The following is a 15,430-nucleotide window of genomic DNA, read 5'->3' as shown; positions in this document are numbered from 1 at the left end:
CCAAAATGAAACTGCCGGACAAAAATTGATTTTATGGGTTTTTTATTAATTCAGTAACGACTAAATAAAAAGATTTAAATAAAAAAATTGACATTTTTAAATAAAGGGGTGTCCTCAAGTGGGGACTAGGTATGGAAATTTTCAAAATTCGCCATAACCTGGTGGTACGATTTTAATTCATAATATCAATGGAAAATTAGACCGTCCAGAGTTTAAATTGATATTTTAAATTCTGTATTTATAATAACAATTTTAAATTCTGAAATATTAGATTCAAGCAATTTGAGTTTTCTATATCGAAACGAGTTCTTTCGTTCAAAAGCAACTGAGATATGGTCATAAATTCAGCAGTATTGAACATTACCAATAAACACAAGCATTGGAGAAATGCTTATATTCAATACGCTTTCAAAGAATTACCTTGAAATTCAATTTGAGAAATTGTTGAGAAAATCGCGTTCTCAACAAAAAACAGACATTACCCTCAACAGTAGAATTCAACACGTTAGCAACAATTTCTCAATATATTAGCAACAAATTTTCAAACTAATTTCATTTTAATGTTTCAAACCTATTGGAAATTTTCTTGAAGGCAAGCAATTTGCAAGGCCATTTGAATTAATGTTGAATATGGGATTCACTATCAATTTGATATGGTGTTACATGTGAAAAATACTCATCCTTGTGTTTGTTGGGTTTCAATCGAACAATAAAGCTCGTTCGACATAAAGAAAATTGCCGTATATATATGTTGTAATAATAATTCTATTACGGCAAGTAATAATGATAATAAGAAGTCATTTCAAGTTATACACGTAAACAAGACTATTTTTTTATTCATTTTTATTTACCGTAAAGCCAATAAACCAATATTAAACATAGATAATCACTAGAAAAGCATTTAATATGTAGTAATACCGAAATTTCCATTGAAACGCTATAAAGTCGTTGCATTCAATGAAGCCAAGTCCAAGTAATTTTATATTACAAAGACGTATATAACAAGATGTCGCACTTACATATTTGGCAATATCCAATAGATGTCGTCGTTGCATATTGGTCCAATCTTTCACTCATTGGAAAAGTTCATTTCTGATCTTGCACTCAATGGCAGTGTTGCCGTTTTAGGAATTTCTTTACAAAATTGGGCAAACATATTTGTAAAGCGAGATAGCAATTTTATGAAATTTTGTAAAATTGATTTCTGCAAATGACAAAACAAAATTATTAGCACAAACTGCTAACCAATAAGCTAAATGAATATTAAGAATTGTCAAGGAATGCAAAATTTACTACAAAGTATAACTTTCTCTTACATATTGGAGTTTTAATAAACTGCGGTATGATAATGATTTAGTAAGATAAAATTTGCTTTGAAAGGCAAAGGCTGGCTATGTAGGAAATCATTTATAATTCTGCATTCTTTTATCTGTCATTATTATTATCATGTACTGCTTACGTATATTAGTGAACAATCAACGACTTGTGAAGAAAAAGTCATATAATATGAATAAAATCATCTCCAGATTTAAATAACTAAAATATAATTAGTTTCATTGAATTATATCCGAAATTTTTTTGATGTATTTGATTTTCAATTGGCCTTGATTATAAATAAAAAATTAGACAAAACCTTTACCTCATTTTTCTGATGTGTGATTTTTTATATTTACGTATTTATAAATTGTACTACGACAACACTGTTCATTCAAAAGTTCATTTCTTTTGAGCATGTTCGAATCCAGCATTACTCTATGTGTCTCTTTTTCACTTTATATTAGAATTTGAAAAAATATCAACCATCTCCTTTTCGCACACATAATGCTTAGTTTTTTGTTTGTTTCCTTAGCCAATCAAACTGACGCTTAAGCGGACCTTAGACGGTCGGATAAACACTCCGACAGAGGTTCGTCTATTCGTTGTGTGTTCGTTCAAGTTTTGCCCTTACACTGCACGAACAAATGTGATGACAACATGAAAAAATAAGAAGAAACATAAACAAACAATGAAGTTGTACGAAGATTTATGGGTGAAACCATTTTTTACTGAAAAAATGGAAGAAAATAATAAAAAAAAATCCTGGTATATTTGTCAAAACAATGATTCCTGAAGTAATCCACATTTAATATATTACAAATTACTTGATGAATTTAAAATACTTGTCGCCTGGTTTCCCATTGATTGGAAGTGGAATTGTTCCACGTTTTTGCCACAATACTTGTTTAGATTTATATATTTCTTTAATTTTCAACCAGAATTGGCGATCCATCATTAATTTCATTGCAGAAATGCCTGTTTTTAATGTAAAAATAAATTTGTCTTTGATAATGTTTGTCGAACATCCCCTTACACTCAATGATTTGTACCACCCAACCAGAAAAAATCAAAGTTGTTTTGATTTTATGCCACCACGTCCCCGCGACAGCCGAACACGACCTTATACAATCGGATTTGTCGCCGCAACGTGTTGTGTCGCAGGGTTTATCCGACCGTATAAGGTGCCCTTTACACTGATTGTGCGATTATTCTCTTTATTTCGATTATTTCTTTTATTTTCATATTAATTCATCTATTTGGTTAGACATAAGGCTAAACTTGAGTTGTCCTAAAACCCAGAATAATATGTACAAGTCGTGGTGATCCTTAAATGTCTTCCAATAAGGTTTATCCTCCTCATGCTTAAGTTATTGAGGCTGGCGTAAATTGGAATCATGTTCAATGCAATGCATTACATTGTCATTCGCCGTTGAAAAAAAGTCGGTAAAATCATCTAATGTATGTAGTCCTTCTTTACAACTTCATGCTAATCAATGATATTTCCTATAGGAACTCGATAGTATCGCAAACAAAGCTCTTCTGGAAGAGGCACCATTCGGGTGGAAAAATCTGGATATTGCTGCGACAATTGAAAAATGAGTGTCTGAGAAAAATGTGTGAGAGGAAGAAGCAAAACTAAATAAATAAATGGCATCGTGATATATAGATGTATCTTCATTTACAAAATGGTAATTCTAGTAATTCAAATGCCATCATCTGGTTATTTATTTAGATTTTCTGGGTGTGGAAATAAAAACATCGTACAAATTGAAGCCTATGAAAATATAAGTCAAATTATTGTTTTAGTCCAAAGCTGGGTTTCCGCACTTATGGAATAACGTTGCTAATGTAGGATAGACAATCGTTATGGTGGACTACAAAGAGATATGTGGAAATATGGTTCATAGTCGATTTCTTGATATAGCCTCCTTTTCCCTGCCAAAATTTTTTGCATTTGTATGTAACGGCAAGAAGGAAAAGTCAGACCCATCGTTTAGTGAACCGATCGTATTAGAATTAAATTCGAAGTCGATGTAGCGATGTCCATCTGTCTGTCTTCATGTATTATTGTGAAACCCATGTAAAATTGTAGTAATAAATAAAAAAAAGTACCTCTCGCAGTATATGTCTGATCGTGCACACAGAGTTTTACTTTGGCTCAAAGACAGTCACTATTGATTTTGGGAAAAAATCGGTTCAGGGAGCCATCCAAATTATAAAAATTATGAAATACTTTAGTTTTTAAGCTTTTCATATATTCTACATATACCCTGCCAACATTTTTTGAATTTGGGGGCGCTTCTGAGAATCCCCAGTACGTCGAAAACAATCATATACGATATCAAAAACTCGTCGGAAAAGCGCCGTCACTATTGAGAAGTTGTACCACGCCAAGTTACTACAAAAAGGTTTCGCATGAGTGCAATTATTAGGTGCCTTTATAGATCAATTTAGAACGACGCCAATAAGAGGCCCTCCAAACAATCAGAAAAAGCACATTTTAAGATAGTGGTAAAAGAATCATTGTGGTCGAGTAAAACACGTTTGTTTAGATATTTATTAATTTGATTAATCATTTACAAATTCTTAAAAATATAACATTTATACCACTATCACATCACATTTAACATAATTTTTTGCATTAATGATGATGTAGAGTTACAAGTAGCGAGTTACATGTTGCAGCGTCTATCAGCCAGTGTTTTTATTCGATGGAGGCAGCGTGTCTGTAAAATATTTGAAAAACAATCACTTTATTCCATTTGGAAAATCAAAAATTGTTCACCAATATACCTTTCACAATTTTAAGCGTAAAATCTATGTTTTCAGAACTTTATTTTCGTTTTTATTTAAATAAAATATAACAAGCTGGTTGTGCTTGGCGTTTCACAAAAAATAAAATGGCTTTTGTAAAAGTAGTGATGGTAAAATACATGTATGAAGTACATTTTGTACTTTATGATATGCTGCCCCCCATCACAGTAGGATGGTTGTAGTGACATTTACGAGTCTGTGGTAGCGATGAAGATGAAATGGAACTTTGAAATGCTGGCAGGGTAGATTTCTTTCTACAACACATGTATAATAGCCCTGCCAACATTTTTTGAATTTGGGGGCGCTTCTGAGAATCCCCACTACGTCGAAAACAGTCGTATACGATATCCAAAACTCCTCGGAAAAGCGCCGTCACTATTGAGAAGTTGTACCACGCCAAGTTACTACAAAAAAGTATCGCATGAGTGCAATTATTAGGAGCCCTTCTGGATACATTTAGAAGGACGCCAATAAGAGCCCCTTCAAATAATCAGACAAAGGCCATTTTAAGATAGTTGTAAAAGAATCATTGTGGTCAAGTAAAACACGATTGTTTAGATGTTTATTAATTTTATGAAACATTAATAAATTCTCATAAATATAACATATACGACTATCACATCACATTTAACACATTTTTATGCATTAATAAGAGATTGATGTTGAGTTACAAGTTGTAAGTTAAATGTTGTAGCGTCTATCAGCCAGTACTTTTATTCCCAATGGAGGCAGCGTGTCTGGAAAAATATTTGAAAAACTAACACTTTATTCCATTTGGAAAGTCAAAAATTGTTCACCAATTTACTTTTCACAATTTTAAGCGTAATAACTATGTTTTCAGCACTTTTTTCGTTTTTATTGAAATAAATTATAAGCAAGTTGCGCTTGGTGTTTCACAAAATATAAAATGGCAAAATACTATCACAGTTGGCGATTGTTGCAGTGTCACTTACGAGTCTGTGGTAGCGATGAGGATGAAATGGAACATTGAAATGTTGGCAGGGAGGCCTTTGTTGGCTTCCATTGTATTGATGACTGAATAAATAAAATAAATAAATATATATGACAGCTATATCTAAATCTGAACCAAGTTCAATCAAATTAGACATGTATAGCATTCTCTGTGCACAATTTCAAGTAAATCGGCGTGAAATGGACTTGATTTTTTATATGGGTGTTGGTGAAAAAACCAACATATTCCTCTTTATAATTACTGCAACATTTTTAATTTTCTAATAATTTGTTTTAATTTACAAAACTTATTTTTTAAGTTGTTTATTTAATTCAAAATTACCTAATTATGCTACAATATTCAACATGAGTGTAAATCTGTCTGTTTCCACATAACTAACATAATTTCCTTTATTCTTACCTTTGATCGTTTCAAAATACAAACTTAGCTTTTTGCAATCATTTGTTTCTCATATAAATATTTCTGATATCACTAGTGTTGTCATTATCATGTGCTCTCTGAGAGTTAACAGTACAGACAAAGCTTTTGCATACTATATTGTTGCTAGTTTTTGCACTCAGTGTGTGTCGGAACATATAGTACATTTACAACTTTACTCTCTCGGTATATTAAAAACTATTATACAATTTAAGAAACAAATAGCTTCTATGGTACCGATGGTGAGTGAGGGGATAAATGTGTTATATGAGTTGATATGCTGGATAATTTTTATTTTTTGTTGACTCTCACTGTAATAATACTTTGAATCTAGCAGAGAAACATTAGGCTTCTTGAGATTACTTCAGCATTTTTTAAATTCTTCTTTTTTTTTGGATACCGAAGCAGACAGATCACCATCTTTGATAAGTATTGTGCCTTGTATAAGGAAAATAAAACTTGCGGTTCTTTTTTATAACTCTGATCTAATTCTTATTTCTTGATATTGATTTTTTTCTTGTTTGAAATAATTTCCTTTCTTTACGTACAATGGGCAACACGACAAAAATTTTACATTAAACTAATATAGTTTAATTCAATTTTATTAACGAAAAAATAAACGATCAAAAAAATTAATTAAAAACCAATAACAACTGCTATCATACTTAACGAACACTTAGTCCAACTGAACAATATGAAGAAAAAAAATATGACAAAATAAATTAAAGTCCAATTTCATATAGCTATCTTAAGACCACTACGGTACGTCTCTAGTAAATGGGCTTTCTTACAAAAACTACACCGTCACAAAAAAATCGCTTCTGTAACATATACTCCCAAATATATTTTGCTTCAAGCATATACATTTTTGGGTATTGCCCAAACATTTATTTGTTTGATCTCTTCCAATATATAATATATTTGAAAGCATATTGGTCTAAACAATATATGTTTGGGTAGTCTAAGTTCCAAACATTTTGTATTTTTGCATCCAAATTCAATAATGTTGTCTTCCAAAAAACAATATGTTATTATGTGAACATATAATATGTTTGGAAGCATTTTGCACCCAAAAATATTATATGCTTAAAAAATTCTCCCAAACAATATTGTGCTCAAAATTTTATTTATTTATTTATATATTTACAATCATAATGAATTATGAAAATAAACAGGTAATATAGGTGTTAACAACATAGGTTTTCGACCTGAATGCTCAAAATTTTGTTTCTGCCCAATTGTATATTCCCCCACATCTTTCTCACTTCCACGAGATTTTTTAGTTCTTAGCACCTTTTTCTGTAATACAAACATTGTAGAAGAAATTATTCAATTTTATGATTTTTTTTTATTTTAATTTTACCTTTTTCCGGACGGGGATTCGAACAGCGGACCACACAGTTTGTAAGGATCAAAGAAGTAGCTGATCAATTGCCCAAGGAAAAATAAAATGTTAATTTTGTAATAACAAGCAACAACCACCAACTTAATTCAATATCGCTCCCTGTTAAATAGCGCTCCAAGCTACTAAACACATATATGTTTATAGGCTATTTCTAAATTATTATATGTTTGCTTCCAAGCATATTATATTTACAAACATTTTATGTCCCAAACATAATATGTTCTAACATATTAACATATATGTCCCAAACATGTTATGCTAGTTTATGAACATTATATGCTTGCACTCAAAAATATTGTGTTTAAAAATTTGTTTTCCAAACATATAATGTTTATAGCCAAACATCCGTGTAAAAATATAGTTTCCTATTCAAAGTTGTACATCTGTAGAATTTATTTGAAATAAATTCACATTTAAAAGTATTTTTTAATTATATACAAATTTAGTTTTTTTTTCACAATCATTTAAATTTATTTATGTATCATTGTGATATACGTTACGAAAAAGTCAATACAACTTGAAAAAATATGCGTTACGTTTCAACAATGCTATACAACCAGGTTGCACGGACATATTTCCTACATATTTTGTTTAACTAGTTGTCGAAAATCAAGAATACAACCCTTCATTAATATTTCACTCAATTGTATATATTGGAACGAAATAAACCTGGTTCATTCAATTGTGAGCGACATCTGTGTGGCCAAAAATATCCCTACTGGAAAAATGAATTTGCATTATCTTTAAAATGAACGTCTTTGTATATTACAAAGATGTCGCACTTACATTATTGGCAATACCCAATAGATGTCGTCGTTGCATATTGGTCCAATCTTTCACTCATTGGAAAAGTTCATTTCTGAACTTGCAACCAAAATAGCACAGACACATTTTTAAAGTATTTTTGGATGATTTTACCTCACACCTGTTTCAAAGGCAATTTTGTTATTCCCAATTGGCGGTAAAGTTAAACTAACATCATTAATGCTTTGAGACCACTCGAGATAAAATTATCGGAAAATATCAAACATATCATGAAATTGGTTCTACCGTGTTTCCTCAACCTTAATAAATAATCTGGTTTACGTGTACAACCTTAAAGTAAACTGGACTTCTTATTGAAACTTTAATTGGATTAAAGGTTAAAGAGATATACATAATTATATACTTTTTTTTACCGATGTATTTAGATTTTATCGGCTAAATTCAAACTTAGTACCCACCTTTAAATAATAAACTTTTAGATTAGAGTTGTGCACGTGGCACGAAATTGTCGTGACTCACGAGGGTTTTCGTGATTGGTGAGTCACGCTCATGCCAACGCAGTGAGCGTAAAAATATTATTGCGTTGTATAGCATAGTTTTCGGCGCTTATTTTAATATAAATGTTGTGGAGTGTGTCTCCGATATGAGCACCTCTTAAGTGTTGTATTTGGTTGTGATACAGTGTTGCCAGGTTGGGGGTGTTCCCCCCAAATTTAGGGGGTTTTTTACACGTTTAGGGGGATTTTTAGGGGGTAAAAAAATATCTTAGATCTTATAAAGTGGAGCAATTCTCAACAAAACTTGGAACAATTCTGGCATGAATTTTGAAAAAAAAAATAAGGGAAGTCAACCCATCTTCCTAAATAAAAGCAAGTATGCAATAACATTCTTTTTTAAACGCATCTTAGACTATTCAGTCCGTTGTTACCACATTGGTGAACTTCTCTCGTATCACTGCCCGATTCCATGTTAAGCTCAATGTAAAGGGACCTCCTTTTTATAGCCGAGTCCGAACGGCGTTCCACATTGCAGTGCAACCACTTAGAGATGCTTTGAAACCCTCAGAAATGTCACCAGCATTACTGAGGTGGGATAATCCACCGTTGAAAAAGGTTTTGGTGTTCGGTCGAAGCAGGAATCGAACCCGAATTTGTGACAAGTGGAGTAATGATTTTTATTTACTTCAAAAGAAAATTTTTTGCATTAAAAAAATTATTTTGTCTAACATTTTGTTCCTCAGAAAAAATCTTCTTGCAGTTTATATATTTGTGTTAAATTTAATTTTTAAAGTGTATCACTACAGGATTTTTAACGAAATTTTACATACTTAAAATTTTTGGGTGTTTTTGAAAAAAGTCTAGACCAATTTAGGGATTTTTTTCTTAAGATTTGGGGGGAAGAATTAAGAATTACCTGGCAACACTGTTGTGATATTCGATTCCATCTAAGTTATTTTATTGTTTTTTGGTAATAGCGTTACAAAAAGCTTAAAACTAACATATTATCATACATTGGAATGGACCGCTCGTTAGGGGACACCACCAAAATTTTGGAGACTGTGCGTGTCCAATTCTATCGTATTTTGCGCACAAAAACATTATCTTTCATATGTATTTTGCGGTTAAAAATTTTTTTTTCATATTATGTGCAACATTTCTTCGACACAAGATTAGAATGCATCTTTGAATTGACTTTTTAACTCAACTGACTCTTTTGGACTAATTTATATTGTGCATTTTTTTTCGACAATAGTACAGAATGCAACTCTGAAACGGCATTTCCCAACAAACACAAGGGTGAGCATTTTTCATAGGTAACGCATTATCAATTTGATAGTGAATCCCATCTTCAACATTAATTCAAATGGCCTTGCAAATTGCTTGCTTTCAACACATTTTCCACTAAGTTTGAAGCGTTAAAATGAAATTTAATTTGAAAAGTTGTTGCTAATATGTTGAGAAATTGTCGCTAACGTGATGAATTCTACTTTTGAGAGTAATGTCTGTTTTTTGTTAAGAACGCGTTTTTCTCAACAATTTCTCAAATTGAATTCTAATCTAACTCTTTGAAAATATGTTTGAATGCGTATTGAATATAAGCATTTCTCCAATGCTTGTGTTTATTGGGATCACTAATTTTTCTCTGTTGGAATTAAATGAATTTCCCGCTATAACAAAAAGCGACATCTATACAATGAAAATTATCCCTATTGGAAAAATAAATTTGCATCATCTTTAAAATGAAAATCTTTGTATATTACAAAGGTGTGATCATCTTTGTATATTATTATGTATTTTTTGATAGATGGTACATTGTTAAAACAATGTTGACATTATATTTTGTACTGCAGTATTTGTTTCCTATATTTCAACTACATCGATTGCTTTCTCTTTTTCAGCAGACAAAAATTGTTATTTTAACAAACCTTTTTGCTGTTATGAATAGTATTTTTTTTTTGGTGTAGCCAATTTACGCAATATCCCAGCAAACAAAGCGTCGCCAAAAAAGTAATGAAAATGTTCTTTTTGGATCCGGAAGTGGTGCAAAATTGACGCAGAAGCGATGGATTTAACATGGGCTTGTCATAGGACGGAAGTACTCCATTTCAACAGCCGTTGCACTGAATTTGCATCACTTCTTTAGGTGTGATCCGAATTCAATGTTTTGGATGTGAATTAAGAAATTTTGTGATATTTCGCAATTAAATAATTTAAAATTTTTTTTTATGACTTTTAATGCATTCTTACGCTTGCGTGGAACGTTTGGCATCAAATATTTTCAAAAATTCGCAATTTTTTCAGAATGGATTTAGCATTTTTTCCGACAAAAGTTAAAGGATTTGTACCATTTTATGAATTCTTACTCTGTTTTTAACCTATTTGAAACAAAAAAAGTTAAAAATACCCATTAAAAGTATGACAAAACCAAGTTATAAAAAATTGAATTAAAAGAACTTCCTAGGTAGTTAAAATAAAGAGCATCATAGGGAGTGCATCTTCTGGAAGTTCTTTTAAAGTTGTGCCTTTGGAAGAACTTCCATTTTTTTTTGCTGGGATGCATAGGATTTGCATAGTTAAGTAGAAATGAGCACAATAATATGTTTGAATAAGAATTTAGATTTTTTGAGGATGTCAATGTCAATTCTATATTTTTGGTAGTGGTCATGAATGAATCCTCTTTTCACCCCCTGGTGTCTTTGGCAAAAATGCTCAGGGTGGGCTCCTGAGACGATATAGCCATGTCCGTCTGTCCGTCTGTCCTTGAACACATTTTTGTAATCAAAGTCTAGATTTAGATTTTTTGAGGATGTCAATGGAATTCTATATTTTTGGTAGTGATCATGAATGAATCCTCTTTTCACCCCCTGGATACATAGGTAGGCTGATTCCGAAACTGAAGCCAGGCAGAGAGTAGAAATTGTCGCACTAGAAGCCAATGCCGTTGAGAAAATATTTCTACCGAACAAAGTGGACTACTTTTCAGATCAACCACTTTCCCCAAGCAGATATGAACACAATAATTTGTATACCCTGCGCCACACTGTGGAACAGGGTATTATAAGTTAGTGCATATGTTTGCAACACCCAGAAGGAGACGAGATAGACACATGGTGTCTTTGGCAAAAATGCTCAGGGTGGGCTCCTGAGACGATATAGCCATGTCCGTCTGTCCGTCTGTCCTTGAACACATTTTTGTAATCAAAGTCTAGGTCGCAGTTTTAGTCCAATCGACTTCAAATTTGGCACAAGTATGTGTTTTGGCTCAGAATAGATACCTACTGATTTTGGAAGAAATCGGTTCAGATTTAGATATACTCCCATATATATAATTCGCCCGATATGGACTTATATGTCCCCAGAAGCCAGAGTTTTACACTAATTTGCTTAAAATTTTGCACAAGAATAATAATTGGTATTATAGTCAAGTGTGCCAAATTTGGTTAAAATCGGTTCAGATTTATATATAGCTCCCATATATAGCTTTCGCCCGATTTACACTCATATGACCATAGAGGCCAATTTTTTGCTCCCATTTAGTTGAAATTTTGCACAGGGAGTAGAATTAGCATTGTAGCTATGTGTGCCAAATTTGCTTGAAATCGGTTCAGATTTAGATATAGCTCCCATATATATGGTTTTTCTGATTTCGACAAAAATGGTCAAAATATCAACATTTTCCTTGTAAAATCGCCACTGCTTAGTCGAAAAGTTGTAAAAATGACTCTAATTTTCCTAAACTTCTAATACATGTATATCGAGCGATAAATCATAAATAAACTTTTGCGAAGTTTCCTTAAAATTGCTTCAGATTTAAATGTTTCCCATATTTTTTTTACTAACATTGTGTTCCACCCTAGTGCATTAGCCGACTTAAATTTTGAGTCTATAGATTTTGTAAAAGTCTGTCAAATTCTGTCCAACTCGAGTGATATTTAAATGTGTTTAGGACAAACCTTTATATATAGCACCCAACACATTTGACGTATATGATATGGTATCGAAAATTTAGATCTACAAAGTGGTGCAGGGTATAATATAGTCGGCCCCGCCCGACTTTAGACTTTCCTTACTTGTTTTTACTAACATTGTGTTCCACCCTAGTGCTTTAGCCGACTTAAATTTGTAGAAGTCTATCAAATTCTGTCCAGATCGAGTGATATTTAAATGTATGTATTTGGGACACACCTTTATATATAGCCCCAACACATTTGACGGAAGTGATATGGTATCGAAAATTTAGATCTACAAAGTGGTGCAGGGTATAATATAGTCGGCCCCGCCCGACTTTAGACTTTCCTTACTTGTTTTTTATAAATTCTCAGGCTATATGAGGATTTTGCATTTTCGAGGATGATAATTAACTAACTTCGTTTTTATTCAACTTTTGGAAGAATTATAACGGGTTCGTGATTTTTTTTTTGCAATTGATCATGAATAAAAAAATAATGTATTCTTAGGCGCATAGAAATAGAAGATATGATTACATAGGACATTTTCGATTTTTTGTCGTTATTGTTGCAATTTTGGATTTTTTCCAATTTGTAATCTATAAATTAAACAACATTTTTATTCAAGGTAAAATTTTATTTAAAGAATATGCGATTAAATATTGTATTTAAATTTTATGTACTATCAAATTAATTAATAAAATCTAGAAACTTCACACATTTTCTTGTAATTGGTTTAATATTTTGATCCGGATTTAGTAAAGTAAATTTGCTACATTTCTTTTGGGTACTTCTCTAAATGTATACATTAATTTTAAATTACATACGTTATTTATAGTGGTTTTGTGTTTTTTTTCTTATAATTATATTAGTTTTTTTGTTTTTTTAATACAAACAAACAATTATTAAAAAAGGAACATTTTCATTCGCTTTTTCTCCCACATTTACATGACGGTATAATGAAAAATACATATAGCGTAAAATTAGATGGAATTCATTACAAGGTAATGAATTTAAAAAAAAATATTTTTGACTAGGGATACAATAGTAGAAATTCTAATTTTGGTTCAAAAGTGGTTATGTCAATTTCTACACTGAAAGACGAGCTCTCTTTTCTGAGGAACGACTGCCGGACTTATTTTTTCTTAAAAAAAAAAAAAAACTTTATAAGAAATGGGAATTTTCGTTTGTATAAACTATCTTTAAGGAGGAAAATATTTGTTCTTAAAGGTGGGTATTATGTTTTGCAGATACCATGGCCATTTTTTCACGATTACTTTTCTTAATAATCCATTTTAAAGAATATAAACTTTGTGAAACTTAAGCTTAATAAAATTTGCATCAACGAGGTACATATAATTTTATTCCTTTTTATCGATTTGTATTTGATTATAGCGGCTAAACTTGAACTTAGTACCACGGTTGCCACTCGAGCCAAAAGAAGTCTACCAAAGTTTGGAGAAAATTTTACCAAAACCGTACCACACAGAAACATCTTGTTTTGCAACATTTTATTTCAATAGAAAATTTTGTCAACATTTTATTTCTACAGAAAATTTTTTTGAAAATGTTGTCAATATTTTATTTCTATAGAAAATTATGTAAATTTCTTATTTCTATAGAAAATTATGTCAAAATTTTATTTCTATAGAAAATTATGTCAACTTTTTTTTCTATAGAAATTTTTGCCAATTTTTTTTATTTCTATAGGAAATTTTGTAAACATTTTATTTCTATAGAAAATTTTGTCAAAATTTTATTTCTATAGAAAAGATTATGAAAATTTTATTTCTATAGAAAATGTTGTCAAAATTTTATTTCTATAGAACATTTTGTCAAAATTTCATTTCTATGGAAAATTTTGTCAAAGTTTTATTTCTATAGAAAATTTTGTCAAAATTGTATTTCTATAGAATATGTTGTCAAAATTTTATTTCTATAGAACATTTTGTCAAAATTTTATTTCTATAGAAAATTTTATTTCTACAGAAAATTTTGCCAAGATTTTATTTCTATAGAAAATTTTGCCAAAACGTCTTCTATAGAAAATGTTGTCAAAATTTTATTTCTGCAGAAAATTTTGCCAAAATTTTATTTCTATAGAAAATTTTGGCAAAATTTTATTTCTATAGAAAATTTTGTCAAAATTTTATTTCTATAGAAAATTTTATCAAAATTTTATTTCTATAGAAAATTTCGTCAAAATGTTATTTCTATAATAAAATTTGTCAAAATTTTATTTCTGCAGGAAATTTTGCCAAAAATTAGTTTTTATAGAAAATCTTGTCAAAATTTTTTGTTTGTCATTTTTTTATTTCTATAGAAAATTTTGTCAAATTTTTTAATTGAAAATATTGAATTTTTTTTTAAATTTTTGTTTCTATAGCAAATTTTATCAACTTTTTTATTTCAATAGAATTTTTGTCAATTTTTTTTTCTATCGAAAATTTTGTCAAAATTTTATTTCAATAGAAAATTTTATCAAAATGTTATTTCAATAGAAAATTTTGTCAAAATTTTATTTCTGTAGGAAATTTTGTCAAAATTTTATTTCTATAGAAAATTTTGTCAAAATTGTATTTCTATAGGAAATTTTGTCAAAATTTTATTTCTATAGAAAATTTTGTCAATTTTTATATTTCTATAGAAAATTTTGTCAAAATTTTATTTCTATAGAAAATTTAGTCAAAATTTTATTTCTTTAGAAATTTTTTTAAAATTTTATTATTGAAAATTTCGTCAACATTTTTTTCTATAGAAAATTTTGTCAAAATTTTATTTATTTCATTCGTTTTGTTTTGTTATTGTTGGTTTTTGTTCTTTAATCATTGTTGTAGTTTTTTTGATTTCAGCTTAAAACCATACATTGACTAAACTACAAGTGTAGCTTAACCAACAGAGGAAAATAATGTTTGTCAAATTTATTTGGGCAAAACCCTATAGACTGCAAGATGGTTGGATGGACGCACGTTTCGGAATTACCACATTCCTCATCAGCATCCTCTACTTGCAGCAAAACTATCAACCAATTATCAGAATAAATCTGGTTAAGCTACACTTGTAGTTTAGTCTTTAGTGGTTAAGCTACACTTGTAGTTTAGTCAATGTATGGTTTTAAGCTGAAATCAAAACAACAACAACAATGATAAAAATTTTATTTCTATAGAAAATTTTGTCAAAATTTTATTTCTATAGAAAATTTTGTCAAAATTTTATTTCTATAGGAAATTTTGTAAAAATTTTATTTCTATAGAAAATTTTGTAAAATTGTTTATTTCTGTAGAAAATTTTG

The 15,430-nt window shown here is 30.2% G+C and overlaps 1 long non-coding RNA gene across 2 annotated transcripts; it reads left to right on the top strand.

Moving 5' to 3' along the window:
* The first annotated feature begins 2,509 nt into the window (after positions 1 to 2,509).
* LOC142230249 (uncharacterized) lies at positions 2,510 to 3,089 on the top strand. 2 transcript variants are annotated; one of them, XR_012720624.1, is made up of 2 exons: positions 2,510 to 2,756; positions 2,827 to 3,089. It is a non-coding gene; the product is annotated as an uncharacterized LOC142230249 (long non-coding RNA). The 2 variants fall into 2 exon arrangements; XR_012720623.1 differs by having other exon boundaries at positions 2,510 to 2,775.
* The last annotated feature ends 12,341 nt before the right edge of the window (positions 3,090 to 15,430 follow it).

This window comes from Haematobia irritans, chromosome 3, assembly GCF_050003625.1.
Source record: "Haematobia irritans isolate KBUSLIRL chromosome 3, ASM5000362v1, whole genome shotgun sequence".
NCBI classification, from domain to species: Eukaryota; Metazoa; Arthropoda; class Insecta; order Diptera; family Muscidae; genus Haematobia; species Haematobia irritans.
The sequence above is the reverse complement of the archived record's forward strand: the minus strand, read 5'-3'. Positions and strand labels throughout refer to the sequence as shown.